This window comes from Indicator indicator, chromosome 7, assembly GCF_027791375.1.
Source record: "Indicator indicator isolate 239-I01 chromosome 7, UM_Iind_1.1, whole genome shotgun sequence".
NCBI lineage: Eukaryota > Metazoa > Chordata > Aves > Piciformes > Indicatoridae > Indicator > Indicator indicator.
In genome coordinates, this window is record NC_072016.1 from 11,157,877 (window position 1) to 11,172,646 (window position 14,770).

Consider the following 14,770-nt stretch of genomic DNA (forward strand, 5'->3'; position numbering starts at 1 on the left):
AAAAATACAGCTAGCCCTGACAGAAGGTTTCTTATTCTGCTTGAGCTCATTTCACATTTCCATGCCATAGGGCAATTAAGCCTTATAAACAAATTTATCATCCGGTGTCCAGGATGGCATGACTTGTTTGTCCTCTCCCAAGCAAGGAGTACAGCAAGTTCCACAGCAGTGTAGGAGATGACACTGCAGAAGGTAATCTAAATTTAACTTTCTTTTCTACCTCCACTTTGAAAGTTCAGCAACTTTTTTTTTTCCCCCCTTGCTTCCCTTTAATCAGCAGCTGTCCTCGTCTGTCGGGAAGCGGGGAACACTGGTCAGGAGGAGGGACAACTAGGACACCACTGCCACTCCCACATGCCCCAGTAGCAGCTCCTCGGATATATGACAGAGACCACTCCCCTTGGTTTTGGCATTTTTGGCTTTTGGAGCTCAACACATCAAAATATTTGATGAGGGAGGGAATATAGTTTTCTTTTCCACAGGAAGCTCACTGAATCCCTTTTTTAGTAGCAGTTTTAGCAATAATTCCAGGACTTTAGAAGAGGCAGAAAAAGAAACCACATGTAATTCTTACAAATGATAATTTGCAACAGCAGAGGAGAAAGAAATAGAAAAAGAAAAAAAAAAGGGGGAAAGGAAAAAAAAAAAAAAACAACCCACACCATCAAACTGAACAGAGCCCCCCAACAGCCAGATAGCTTGCAGCAGTGTCAGAAAGAAACCCATTTCCCACATGCCAAAACCTCTCAGTGACCACGGCTGCTGCCTCCTTCCATCCCAACCCAGCCTGGGGCTGTTTCCCAAACGAGAACCCCACTGTGGGTATCCTCTACACCATCACTCTGTGAGACTATACACAAGTATTACTTATTTTTACATCAGCTCCCAGTCACCATATGAACTTGCTGTTTAAGGTAAGCACATCTCTGTTTTTCCTAGGAGAAAAGAAGCACACAAGTAACTTCCTGAAGAATACAAAACATCAGCATTAACCAGCATCAGTCAAGCAGTGGGGTTTTCCAGCCTTTATGCTCTTGGATCAAAGAAAATCTCAACCTTTTCTTTTCCAATTCTACAAAGAAACACCAGTGATACAAAAGGGCAGCTTTCTGTTTTAGTGATCTGTTCTGTGGCCTCATGCTGTCCTTTGAAATATCCGATTTTGGTTGTTGCTATCCAGAGCCCTGGACTAGGCAGATCCCAGGGCTGAGCCAATGTAGCAATTTCTAAATCCCTACTGTCAGAAGGAATCTAACTTTAACCACCTGCCTCTCCCTCAGCAGATACTCAAAAGGCAAAGCATCATTCCAGATCTAAGACAAGTTGTGAAGGACTATCAAAGGCAGTAACTTAGTGGAAAAGCAAAAGCATCCTAATTTACGTGTGAATTTAGCAATCCTAGAAAGATTGACACACACACAAAAAAAGATGGTTTGCAAGCAGGCATTACCACATTTGCTGCAGCAGCCACTCTCTCCTTCAGTCTCTGAGTGACAGTGGCCAGTAACACACTCCACAAACTCTGCTGTAGGTGACTTTTGAATCAAAACGCCCTGAAGGGCACCAAAAAAAAAAAAAAAAGATTAATTAGTTCATACCCTTATAATACTCTAATCAATAGAGCCTTTTCAAAACACCTGAAGTTCTTCTTGTTGCAATTGCTTTGGAGAAGATATTCTAACTGATATAATTTCATCCCCTCTTTTTTTTTTTTAATTCATAAGTTCCTGCCCCAATGCTATGTCTTGTGGCAATGAGTTTTGAAGGCAGTGGTTGTGAACAAATAGTTCCTTTCATCAGGAGTGAATTCACCACCTTCTAATCTGACTTTCATATTATTAGCAGGTGGGAACAGAAGTCCACATCCATCTTTTCACCCATTCATTATTCTGTACCTGTTAGCTACCCTTTTATAAAAAGATATCAATCTTCTCTGTCCTCTTAATGTAAAATCTTTTCCCAAAGCCTTCAACTGCTCATTGTCCATTTCCAAAACTTTCTAATTTTCTGCTGCTCTCTGCTTGGAGGAAACCAGAGCTGAAATGACAATTACTTTAATGAAAGCAAGGCAGTCTCAGCATGGGTCTCACTTTGTATGATTGTGGAGTTTAACATCTACGACAATCTATGACACAAGAGCGTGTCCGTCTGAGATCTAATGAATGGAGCAAACACAAGTTTTTACAGTTTCTCTGCAGATGAGTCTCTTGAGGACTCTGAAAAGTCAGAGGTAATGTCAGGACAGATTATGGGATCTATGTTATTTTGAAAATGTGCTTGTTTAGGCAGCCACCAACCATCCACCATCCTCTTTTGGCATGTCAGTGTGGATCCCAGTATAGTAAGCAAGTTTCTTTTGAAAAAGAGAATAAATACCTCTATGCTTTATTGGTCTGTAGCACTGCACTCCTGAACATGCCATCTGCCCCAAACATTATGTCAAGCAAAGGATGCTGCCTGACATCTTCACAAGCCCAACACACTGTGCCTTGTGACTTCAGATACTAGCATGCAACTGAAGTAGAGGTGGAAGTTCTTTGGGTTATTTTACAAGTGGTTTTCCATGTTAGATGGGAAATGCTTGCTTGGGAGATTTAGTAATCCCAGCAAGATACGATATTCATTTTGATACCCCATCCAGGAGACAGCTTGACCTTCAGAAGATCCACTTACAACAATACAACTTGAGCAAAACTTGAAGCTGAAGCACAAGGCTACTCTCAGTTGCTCCTTTATTAGAGTCCTAGGCAAGGAGAGGTTTTGAGTAGTATATACGGGTGGTGTGCAATACTCCCTCAATTAAAACTTTAATACCATGGTTCTGCAGCTACATATACACACACACACATATATATACACACACACAGACTGACTATAAAGTTGGAACAATTTTATCTAATGACTCTTCCATTTGCCCCAGTACACTCTGTTATTTCCATGTTGGTAACAGGAGCCTTGGCTATCTGTTTTCACTAGTCAGCCCACAGACTCGAGTACTAGAACTTAGACTATGCAAGTCTGTCAGGCACACAAACTGTAAAAGTAGCAACCTGAATGAGGATTACTTCAGCTTTCCTCACCTTGGAGATGGCTCTGGAAATAAAGAGTAAAAAGGGAAAGAAATGTATAGAAAAACATAAAAGCAGATCTCTGTTTATTTAAAATAAGACAACAACTGGGAACAACCAAGTTCTATCCAGCCTGACAGCAACTTGTTTATCATCAAACCCAGCGTAAGGCATTTGGAGATCACTAAATGCTGGAACAATGATACAACACTAAATCTGCCTGGAAACCATTTCTGGCTGGCTACCTTCCCACAAAATCTGCCTGTTTGTCAGTTCCTAAAGAGTGAAGGTCCACTTCCCCACCCTAACATCACCATTACAAGAACACAATATGAGGACCAGGTGTCCTGGATTCATGTAACATGTTGCATTGGTGCCACTTACAAAGGTGGTCTTCAACAGATTCCAGAGAACAAACAGGAACAAGTCAGTCTGTTAATTTCCCAGTACCTACAGGACCTAGAGTATCTACTCTGTCGCTTAGGGAACACGGGATCTAAAACATTTCAGATCCTTTGTGTTTAGAACTGTTGTACTATTTAGGACTGGGGTAAAGTGGGTCCCCCTGTCTGCATACAGTTCAGCTACAAAACAAGGAAACTGAAGTCACTTGCATCTACTGTTTGTTAAAGAGATGCAGGAAGACACCATGCATGGTGGAACTGGCTTGTAAACCAGTCTGCTGGATCAATACATTCTAATGTGCAACGAAGCACAAGGGCTCGCAGTGCTCAGAATCTGTCCTTGGGCAGGTCCCTCTTCCCTGCAGCCTTTCACTTCTGTCAGCTCAGTGGTTTAGAAGTGTAAGAAACTTCTGCAGCTTACTAAGTGAAGATAAGCAAATATAGACAGTGCATTTCAACCTCACTGCTGTCATCTGTCTTTGTCTCCAAGTAACTGGTTAACCAGGTAGGAAGAGACTGCACACTTCAAAACATGCCTGTGTTGCAAGAGAGGCCCAGTAACAATAGCTCATGCTTGGTTCCAGCTGAATCTTGATTGCAATTGAATCCTGGACAGCAATTGTCAGCCAAGTGGACAAGTGCAAATATATGCCACATCCTCCACCTAAAAGCCATGTGTGAGCTCTGAAGCAAAGGCGGGGTCATTGCAGAGGAAGCCACTACCCACTCTGTCACCTGGTATTTCAATGTGAGCCTGTCACCCTCTTCACTTTTCATACATGGGTGAAGAAATACCAAGGGCAAAGCACATTCCTTTGCACTTCTGTACAGCAAGCAATCTCCCTCTCCAAAGCTGCTTTCTGTATTAAGCTATCATAAGGACGGCACTCAAGAAAGGGCAGGGAGCAGACAAAGTGTGGATACAGAAGAGATACCCAAGGGGAGTTCTCTGAAATACCCATTTGAAAGAAGAGACAAGAGAAACCTCATCCAGGCTGTTCCAGGCAGTCCTACCCACTCTGCTGTTTAGCTGATGGGAGAGTGGTGGCAATGAAAAGTCCTACCTTCTTCTCCAAGATCAAAATAGTTTTTGCTAGGTGTAGCTTGAAATTTCCACCCCTCAGTGACGTTATTTCCCACTGCTTTTTAACCCGAGGAGGAAAACGACAGCCACAGTCCCAGCACATTTTTCTTCACAGCAGCAGAGTTGTGGCCAAGCCAATGTAACTATAATGCCAAAGACTATTTGCATCATCTATTTTGTGTGACCACTGTTTCAATACCCAGGCCTGCTATTCAAGCCCAGAGATTCTGCCTTGTTGAGAAGTGATGTTAAATGCTTCAGTGGCGATAGTTTTGGTTTTGCCCCTTCAGCATTCCCAGGTGTTAGACACCAATGTCAGGCCTCAATTTTAGTCTGGAGTGGGCAATGAAGTCACAGGAAAGCCTGCTCATCTTTCTCTGAGCCTGCTGGCAGGGGGGAGAAGGAGGAGGGAGGGGGAAGTACAGCTGTAAAACATTTGACAAAACTGTCTCCATGAGGGCTATGGTGTGTTTGGGGCAGCACAGGGACATTAGCCTGGCTACTTGCTTTCTGGCACTCTTGTTTTCCTTAGGCCCATGTATGCAGACAGGACCTCTGGTAACAGCTCAAGAGCAGATGATCTGCTCCAGACAGGGAAGAAGGCAGAGCCTGCAGACAGTAACAGAATCCCCCAAATGTGGAGTCAAGGCGGTAAGCGTCTGTTCTAGTTTTAGAGTCTTGCACCATGTGGGTACCAAAAATACAGCCTGTGTGTGTCCTTTGGTCACATCATCACAGGAGACAGTATTGTCCCTAAGCTGCTTACCAGCACAACCTTGATGAAGATCTCAGATGCCCTACTCTTAGCAGTGCTATTTGTTTTCTCTCCAAATGACAGCAGCTCACTATTTTTAGTGCTCATCTCATGTCTGCTTGGCATTTCCCTTGGGCCTTACCCTTGTTTCACAGTGTTGGTGCCAGCTCCCACGAAGCGTTTTTTTTTGTGCCAGAGGAGCTGATGCCAAGTCTGTCTGTCTTGATGCCAAAATGGCAGCTGGCTTTACTGCCAATACAGGATTTGCCCAAGCTAACAGCACTAGAGCTGGGGTGACTAGCATGGATTTTAAGATCTTCTTCAGTCTTCTGTTGCCTCTAAATTTTATGGGATAATGCTTTTTGGGGTTCTAGGAGATGAATTTTTCATCAGGGTCTAAGGCAACAGGCAATTATAGAGCAGACAATCTTAACTTAGAGGTCCTTGAAAAGAAGGACACTTACATACATGGAGCAATTATCTGGGATGCTGCACTGACACTGCTAGGTCTAACTATGCAGGACCAAATCTCACTGAAGGTCAGGCAGTGCTTGATCTTTCAACCTGCAAATGTGTTTAAAAAAAAAAAAAAAACACCACCACAAAACCAGAGAACCCACTGAAGATAAGGGTCATTACATGGCATTTCACCACCAAGATATACCTAAAAGAAGTCTGGAGCAGGAGAAGAGGGTCTGGGATAAGCCACATTGCATCACATCACCACAAGCAAGATGACAAAACCCAGGAAAGGTCATGCCCCTTTTGCACTCTCACAAGTACCACTCCATGAAATGCTACTGTGAGATAAAATCCAGTCTCTCAGAGGCAGCACAGGCATGTTGGCTGTGGGGAACACCCACAGAGATGTGAAGTAGATAGCACATGTGCTAGGTAATCACACCTGCAGATGTATGCAATTTGAAGTGGAGGTATCCTTGCAAGTATTGTAGTGTCAAACTCTGCTGCTTTCCTTTATAAACCCAAACCCCACAATTTGTTCACACACAGTGGTGTCCAACGAGCATCCGACTGTGCAAAGATGCTTGGCTCTTTCTTCAGGAATGGTGCAGTTAATGTGACAAGAGGTAGACAATTGGTTAAAATACTTCTCTCATCATAGAAGACTTTGCTGGGGGATCTGTTATGCATATGGCCTTGTCAGATCTTTCTGAAGTTCCTGGTCTTTCCCTAAGCTTAAGTTTACACGTCAAACAAATTCAGAAAAGCCCCCAAACCCCAGCAGTCTTGTTTCTTCAGCACATTTCACATGAAAGAGGTTCTTTTACTGAGTTCCAAGAATGAAGTTTCTGTTTTCAGCAGAGCACCACTTCTATATGGCACATACTCCTTGAGACTAACAGATTTCATGGGAAATCCCTTAGGGGGAAAAATAAAAAAAAAGACATCAGCAGCTGCCTCTTTCTGAGCATCCTGCTGCAGATTATGGTTCAATTATGTTACACAGCAAAGCAATATTACATATGTTATGCTGAGGCAAAGGAATGTCCTTAAACTGTCCTATACATATGGAGCCCCATACACTTTCCTACTATAACCCCTGGAACGGGCCCAGAGGAGGGCCACAAAAATGATCAGGGGGTTGGAGCACCTCTGCTAAGAGGACAGGCTGAAGGAGCTGGGGTTGTTCAGCCTGGAGAAGATGAGGTTCTGGGGAGACCTAATAGCAGTCTTCCAGTACCTGAAGGGGGTCTACAAGAAGGATGGAGTGAGGCTGTTTACAAAGGCCTGCAGTGATAGGACAAGGGCAATGGCTTCAAACTAGAGAAGAGCAGATTTAGATTGGATGTTAGGAACAGGTTCTGTACTATGAGGGTGGTGGAACACTGCAACAGGTTGCCTGGGGAGGTGGTTGGGGCCCCATCCCTGAAGATATTGAAAGTGGGGCTCAAGAGGGCTCTGGGCAGCCTGATCTAGTTGAGGATGCCCCTGCTTACTGCAGAGGGGGTTGGACTAGATGGCCTTCGGAGGTCCCTTCCAACCCAGACTGTTCTATGATTTTGACTTTACACTCCAGGCCCTGCTGTGGCACCTCCATCCCACCGATAGCTGGGTTCTGAACACAAAACACAAACAAATGGTTTAACCCAGTCTTCTTCCTCTCAGAAAATACATGTGGATCATAACACGGTACTCCCAAAATTAAAAGTCTGAATTAACACAATGGGTTGTGTAGTACCTAGAGGTTTACAGAATTTGTGTTATCTAGCAGAAAAATAATGTCCTCTGAACTGCTATAGGTAGGCTGCAGCTCAGAGTTTGTGGCTAAAACTTGGCACAAACATGAGGAAAGGCCTCTCACATGGCATGGTCTAGGTGGCAGAAAGATAGGAAAACTTCTTTTTCAAAATGAAGAGCCCTGAAGATCACATACATACATACATTTTCATGCAGCCAAAGCAACGAAATAAAGGAAGACACAACTACTAAAAAAAGCTCAATACCACAAGCATTTAAGAGATCAGAGCACAACAGTGTTAAAGACTTCACTTTTAAATTACTAGACAAAGCTCCAAGGGAGCTATCAGATCTTAATGTCTATGGTTATAGACTTCTTCAAATAGCAACTTGAGTTTTCTGAAGTGGTTTTTCCTTCATCTTAAACACAAGCTTGCCTTCTCTAACTTGGATTACTATGTTACTTAGGATCTAGACGTACTTGGAAAAAAAACATGAACTCATCTCTATTTTGAAATGAGTAAACAAAAATAAGAAATAAACCAGTATAGGGTATGGTTAAGTGCAGTTTCAAGCTCAGGTTACCCAGCCTGTGAAACACACAGACATATCAAGACCTCAAAGCTGAATCTCTCCTCTGTTGTAGTACTGGTTCTGCTTTGGCCCACAACTTTACCAGGAAGACAAGAAACACTCCCCAAAAGACCACACACTTTGTTGCTCTGCCAGCTGGAGGGGAGAGCTTTTGGGGATTGCCTCAAACAGCACAGCCCTCGGAAAGCACAACCTATATAAAGCAGAGAGCTCACAGATATGTTTCCAGGTACAAATAAAGCTGGTCAATCCAAGCTTACAGGGCAAAAACTTCTCTGCATCCTGCTGCATTTTCCCCCTCTGCAGCTATCTTCCCTAACCGTACTATGGGGAGAGGGCCAGAAAGTTGTTTGAGACATTACAACTGTTGGACTCTAAATACAACTAATTGTTATTCTTTCTACGTCTGGTAGAACTGCCACCGGTTACCCAAATATTTCCTGCTGGGCTGAACTCATCTGGAGGCCACCCTGGGACAGCCAGCAGTTATGTAAAGGAACAGGCAGCTGAGAGGAAGCGATGTCCCGGTGTCATGTTTCACCATCAGCGATGGCATTACGCACTTCGCACTTTGCTTAAGCATTAAAAGCACTGCCGGCACCTGGAATCACAGCCAGCTTCTGTATTTCAGCACTGTACCTGCAGACCAGGTGGCTTTGCCATTCCAAGGGCAGACACCTTCCACACCCCACTGCCTCACTTCACCACCTTTGTGGTATCTGTAGGATTACCCCCTTGGGAATACGGGTAACGTGTGCTCCCCTTGTGTACATAAGCATGCTTTATTTCATACGCTTCAATGAGCAACAATTAAAACTTCATGCCAGCTTTATCTTGGGAAGAAATGTTGATCACCATAACCTGCCTTTATGGGCATTATCTTATCCTAACTGCTGTAATTTCTATTAGTGCTTGTTTTTCTACCGGTAGATAAAGCAAGCACTCCCCTGGCTGTATCATGCTGAAGGAGGACAGGGTGACCCACTCCTTTACCTCTTCCACACATTTCTCTGCAGCAAGTTTGCAGGCTATGGAAAAGAGAGAAGCTCTTCTTTCTCCTTGCTAACACCTGGCTTCCAGACATGCATTAGCTCTAGATCACAGTACCGGGGCCTGGTACCTCCTGCAACCATTGTTTTCTTTCAAGTTCTCCCCCAGCATAAACGGGGGTGTCTGTGTGAAAACAAAATTAATGCATTTCTGTAAGGAAATAAAAACAAATCAAAACCCGGTTGACATCCTACCTTTTTACAGAGTGTAACTGGTGCTAATTAGCAAAACTTTATAAAAAAAAAATTACACCAAACGCCACAACTGTCAGAAACCAGTTATTTTCTTCAAAAGGTGAACAACATAGATGTCATCCTCAGCGCTAAGACAGCTCAAAGTCATGTGTGAATGAAGAAAAACTAAGGCAAGGTAATATATTCAGTTTTTAGACATACTCACTTCTGACACATTATAGGCTCCTACAGTAATACCCCCGAAGCAGGTGGTTTGCAGAGCAGGAATTCTGAACGTTTCCTCTAGAAAACCAGGACCAACCCTCTTGTCTTAGGAAACAAGTGAGAAAATTGCACACCAATTTCATTGCAGAGACCCAGCCTGCACCTTGTAAAATCACCAGGCCATTGAGACATCTTCCAGGTAAAAATACATAAAGAACTTAGGGATGGACAGCAACATTTGTGAGCAGGATTTAATTACAGAGTGGCTATCGGATTGTCCTCCTTTCAGCACTCCTTAACACAGGCTTCAAATGTCAGGGCTGTTCAAAAATACAAGATGCAAACCCAGAGGCACCAGGCTGAGAGGCTTCTCAAGAAACCACCCTGTCAAAGTGCTCTGTGAAACAAATTTGCTGCACCTAAAGCATCAACATTTCTCTAACCTATTCTTAAGGCAACTGTAATCACTGGTGTTCCCACTGAGCATCAATGTTTCTCTAACCTATTCTTAAGGCAACTGCAATCACTTGTGTTCCCGCTGCCTGAACAGGCAGTGTGCTCCTGTGCTCAATGTTCCTAAAAATTAAGATGTCCGTTCTCATTAACATCAATTCAAGCCTTAGCACAAGACAAGGCAGTCATTTCTTCTCCACTGAAAATGAGACAACTGATCACAGTCATCCTCTTAACTTAGCTCACTTGGAAAACTGTCCCATTCCTCTATAAGCTGCTTTCAGAAGCCAAAAGAAGTCTTTTTCATACACTGGAAGGATTAAATCAGTTTCACTGCTCTTCTCGGTCTGCAATTTGAACTCAAAACACGGAATCCAAAAAGATGTGCATCACTTACTAGCATGGAGTATTACAAAATACCTGTAGAGGTCAATTCGATTACTAAATTGTTGAAGATTCAGTGGGGGGGTTTTGCAACAACTGCACTCAGTTGCTGATACATCCCAAAATCCCTGATTTCTTCTATTTAGCTTTCTCCATACAGTAAGTACTCTGCACTTTTCTTTCAGTAAAAGTGAAATAGGTTTCAGACTCTTTCTTCAAGTTGTTCTCTTGTCTTAAAACACACAACTCACCATCTGCATCTCAAGTGCTTTCTCTTTGTCTCTCAAACTGCTGGCACAGAGGCAGAACAAAGCCCTCCATGACTCCAGTCACCACCACAGACTACCCCTTAGCATATATTCCAGTCGCTTAATGAACCCACTTGTATTACTATTTAATCCTGAACACAGATCCCTACTCAGGTTGGGCTATAAAACATCCATTGAATAAACCAAATTAAAATGTTTTTCACCCATGAGGTTGTTACTGATAAGCCCACACTGCTCATTTCCTGTTGCCGTAGAGATGCTTAATAAAGCCTTCAAGGATTTATTCTAGTGCTTTACTAGAGACTGAAACACTTAATTTTCTAACTTTTTCTTACTTATTCTTTTCCTTTAATTCATCCCTTTAACATTTAGTATTCACTCTAATGTGTGTAGAATTACAACCAGGAGTTTGTGTGGTTTATGTTTTTTTCCCCTTCAGAACCATGAGTAGCAAAGCCTTTCAGTCTATCAATTAGTGTTTACTCACTTTCCTCATTAAATTTTAGATCAGTGGTTTTGGGGTTTTGATATCTAACAATGTATTTGCAGAATCTTTTCTTAAGGCTCTGTGTTCCTTGCTAGCTGCAATACAACTCTCAAATCAAAGGTGAACTACACAAATACTAAAATCTTTACTGCCCCTTCAGTTTTAGATGACTGGATTTAGCAGATCGTTTTAACATCAACAAAAAACCCCCAAAATTATACTACATCTCAGGATCCCTTTAAAATGCAAGTCAGACATGAGAAAGAAGAATGTTAATGCTTTTAAAAACATACATCCTGTTTGTGGAAAGAATTCAGCATAAACTGATGGCATGACTTTATCTTTTAGAGAGTCAGCACAGAGCAGACTATTTATTGAAAAATGAGTGACCTTCGAAAGTGTACCCAGACTTTTAGGAAATTCAAGGTGAAGTTTCCATCAAAAAAAGCTAATGCAATCTTCTGTAAATGTAGAAAAGTATGACTCAAATGGAGCTTGTATCTGCCAAAGTGAGCCAGCAGAACCAGTGGTATTCAGTGTGTCCACTATTCAAAGAGACACTTAGGAATGCTTGAAGGACTCCGTTTGGAAACCAGATCAAGGACAGATGTGAATCAAGTAGCTTTGCTGTCAGATCAAGCATGCTGCACAAGGTTTAGTTTTATAATATGCAGTTTTAGCATGCTTGAGTTTTGCAGTTAAAGTCTTTGAGCTATTAGTATGCCTTAAGTTCTGTAGCTCTGAACATCTGAGCCTCTACACTTCTCCTTTCAAAGCAGGCCAGAGGAAATGCAACCCTGTTGCTTCCGCATTAGCATAAAGTACTGCTGTGGAACCATCTTCAACCAGCTTCAGAATTATCCTGAGGGATAACCACACCTAAAAAAAAAGCAAACAAAACAACAAACAAACCCCTCAGCAAATATGGAAAATGCTCCTTCCTAAACTCCCTATTTTTCTCCCCTATCAGAAAGATGCACCAACAGCTCCTAAAGTCTACAAAATGCAACTACCTTGTGTCTGCTACTTACAGTAGCTCTCACCAGATTCTCATTCAGGTCCTCCACTTTCAGCCTCTCATCTGAACAAGCTGGAAGAGAATTGGATGCATAGAAAACCAAAGGATGTCGCTTGTGAGTTGTATCCTCAGGTATGAGAAACACCACTTAAGCCAGGGGTTTGAGAGAGCACCCAGATCTTGCTGTAATGTGATAACTCTGCCACAGCCATCCTGCCAGGTCTGTATTTCACATGTAATAGTGGAATCTGAAATAAGATTTGTTTCTGAAGGACAAGCTGGTGGTTTAGAGGTTTGGTTTTATTTCAGAGTATTGCCCTAGGCTGGCTGACCACACAAGCAAGAAGCACAAGCACACACACTGCTGAGGTACCACTGTGGATGTCAAGCATTCAGGAAAGGCAGCAAATGCTAATGCCAGAACAAAAGACAAGGCCATTTTCACAAGTATAGCAGAATTCCCCCCACAGACCCAGTTTTACATGGATTGTGTCTAGCACAAAACAGCCATTTTTTTCACAGCAGAGACCAATTTACTCTTGGCAAAAAAATTAATTGGTGGGTCAGATCTCCCAGAGACAAGCTGGCATCTTCAAGAAAGGTCAAGAACTTACTGAGAAACAGAAATAAAAGGACTCCTCTCTCTATTAAATATCACAGATTCAGACATTCTGTCATGATCTCAACACTTTTGCCATGTCTTTTCCCAGCACAGTCCAGGACTCAAAAGCATTCCTGAACAGGAATGTTCATATAAATTCTCCAAATAAGAGTCAGACAGATTTTCCAATCTCAATCTATGTCTCAGCAAGCCAGCAAAAATACAAAAATCTGACAACTAAAAGAAAGGGCATTTCTCACTATATTGCCCCCACATATAAACACTCTGACAGCTGCATCAAAATTTGTTTCGTAATAATTTCTTCATGAGACAGTTGATCTTTAGTGATCTAGGAAGTTGTGGATAAACCTCAAGAACTAAGAATGTTTTTAGTGCATATTCTCCTTTCTCCCCAGGGAATACTGCTCTTCAGAGGAATATTAACTTGAACTATGTAAATTATTTTGTGCACTGCTTATAACCTAATGACTCTAAACATAACCTTAAATGCCATTCTGCAAAAAGCTAGCCATGGTCAGCAATTTGAGCAAAAGGAGAATGCTAGAGCCTCTCAGGCTTTCTTCAGCTTTGTTCAAGCAATTTCACATAATATAGTTACCTTATACTGATATCAGCAAAACACTGCTCAGAATCAAGCTGCCATAAAACTCATGGCTGCATTATTAACTAGTAAGATGATTCCAGGGACTTGTGTCAGGAAATGTCTGTTCCCACATACAGCCAAATCTCAAAATCCAACTTCAGCCCTTGATTTGACATTACTTAATGGTTAAAACTAGCATTCTTCTGGAAAAGAGATTTTGAAAGAAATACTCTAATCCTTCACTAAAAGCCAGCCATGAAAAGCATATAGCTCCCACTGGGTACACTTCTTGTAAATCAAGTTACAGTTTTGGAAACTCAGTATGTATTTGCTAATAGGGCCATGAGGATGATCAGAGGGCTGGAACACCTCTCCTATGAGGAGAGACTGAAAGAGTTGGGGCTGTACGGTCTGGAGAGAAGGCTCCGAGGTGACCTTCTTGTGGCCTTCCAGGATCTGAAAGGGGCCTATTAGAAAGCTGCGGAGGGACTTTCCAGGATAACAGGTAGTGATAGGACTAGGGGGAATGGAATAAAGCTGGAAGTGGGGAGATTCAGACTGCATGTAAGGAAGAAGTTCTTCACCATGAGGGTGGTGAGAGCCTGGAATGGGTTGCCCAGGGAAGTGGTTGAGGCCCCATCCCTGGAGGTGTTTAAGGCCAGGCTGGATGTGGCTCTAAGCAACCTGATCTAGCATGAGGTGTGCCTGCCCATGGCAGGGGGGTTGGAACTAGATGATCCTTGAGGTCCCTTCCAACCCTGACTGATTCTATGATTCTAAATGAAAACAAAACATCTGTTATAGTTTCACAATTAGAACCTACAAAGCCAGATGCTGCAGGAGTTAAAAGTTTTCTTTGCAATGTTAAGTTTACCCAGACAGACATCCTGAAGGCTACAAAAAAAAGAATCATTTAAGGAAGAAAGAGTGTTACAATCTGTAAAGTTAATACTGATGTCCAAAATACTCGTGGAAAAATCTAGCTGTCTGCCTGCTTTCCAGAAGCCATTACTTGGTCTCTTCTACCTTTCAGATGAGAAGAGGCCTTTGCAGAATATAAATACAACACTGAAAGCTCCACGTGACTTTCCCATATGTATCTGTTCAAGAGCCAAGTGAGTTCCCCTATCCTGTCTCCACTGTTTGCATATCAAGGCAGCATTTGCCGAGTTTCAAGTAGAGAATTTTGAAGCCAAATTTGTAAAACCAAGAAGATAAATATCCTTTGACCTAGGAGATACACCTCATAAGAAGAATTAAAGTGCAGGGGAGGCAAGACCAAAAACCAGAAAACCCACATTTTGCCACAAATTTACAAGGAACATCACTGTGTCAGGATAGATGATGTGGGAAATGGTGAGAATGCCAACGTGAGGTTCTCTAAGATTTTGAGAGCAGTACAT

At 42.4% G+C, this 14,770-nt stretch overlaps 1 protein-coding gene across 1 annotated transcript in view; it reads right to left on the reverse strand.

Moving 5' to 3' along the window:
- Positions 1-14,770, reverse strand: part of WBP1L (WW domain binding protein 1 like) — a 60,279-nt gene that overhangs the window by 25,253 nt on the left and 20,256 nt on the right. The gene's annotated exons all lie outside the window — the stretch shown is intronic.